The sequence below is a fragment of the Crocodylus porosus genome, unplaced genomic scaffold (assembly GCF_001723895.1).
Source record: "Crocodylus porosus isolate Cpor-Errol unplaced genomic scaffold, CroPor_comp1, whole genome shotgun sequence".
Taxonomy (NCBI): Eukaryota; Metazoa; Chordata; order Crocodylia; family Crocodylidae; genus Crocodylus; species Crocodylus porosus.
In genome coordinates this window covers 34,996,475-34,997,613 of record NW_017728909.1, presented here as the reverse complement: position 1 = coordinate 34,997,613, position 1,139 = coordinate 34,996,475, and positions in this window count along the sequence as shown.

The window sequence follows — 1,139 nt, the reverse complement described above, 5'->3', positions numbered from 1 at the left end:
ATCCGTAAGAACTACTTCACTGTCAGGGTGGCTAGGATCTGGAACCAACTTCCAAGGGAAGTGGTGCTGGCTCCTACTCTGGGGGTCTTTAAGAGGAGGCTTGATGCCTACCTGGCTGGAGTCATTTGAGCCCAGTTTTCTCCTGCCCAGGCAGGGGGTCGGACTTGAAGATCTACAAGGTCCCTTCCAACCCTACTTCTATGATTCTGTGAGCATGTAAAGTGTTCCTAGGGTAGGTCAGCGGAGGACTGGTGGAAGTAGTATTCCTGAAGTTGGTATGGAAAGGATTCAATAATATTTTCCACTTCCAGAGTGAATATGGGTGGAATGAGTTAACATCAGGGCCCAAGACCCAGCTGGTCCAGGGCAATCCATTTTCTGCAGGGAAGAAGGTACCACTTGCAGCAAGGATGGATCAGTTCCCTGGGCCCAGCAGATCCTAACTGGGCCATCAGGACACCCAGTCCCCTGAGGCCACAGGCAACAGGCCCCACCTACACCAGCCTTTAAAAGCTGGCCCCAGCCATCAATACACTGTGTGGGCAAAGACTGGTGTTTGTTCCTGAGCCCTCTATAGTTCGTCAACTTGCTTATTGGAAACTCCTGGCACACCCTGACTTTGGCTTCCACTCCTGGCTTACTATGACCTTGGCTGTAAACTCTGTTCCTGGACTTCCCTGATTACCAGGCATGGATGACTGGTGCCGCCTTAGTCAGGAGGGCCATGTGCCTCCCCCGCAACCAGTCCTTCCGACCAGGGCAGGAAGGGGTCCCCTGCAGCCCGATCTCACTGCCCTGTGTGGGGTCCCCCCGCAGCTGATTCTGCAATGGCTGATCGCTGCCACCAATCACTGCAGCCACTTCCAGGAGTGGCTGTGGCCGCTTCTGGGACCAGCTGCTGCGATTGGCTGGTGCTTGCGGGGGGACATCAGTGCTCCCACCTGCTCATCGCCTAAGCAGCGAGCGCGGCCAGTGAGGGGGTGCACCGGTGTTCTCAGGGGGTGCATGTGCATCTGCTACGCATTGCCACTTTTCATAGATTTCATAGATTTCGTAGACATTAGGGCTGGAAGGGACCTCGGGAGATCATCGAGTCCAGCCCCCTGCCCAAAGGGCAGGAAGTCAGCTGGGGTCATAGG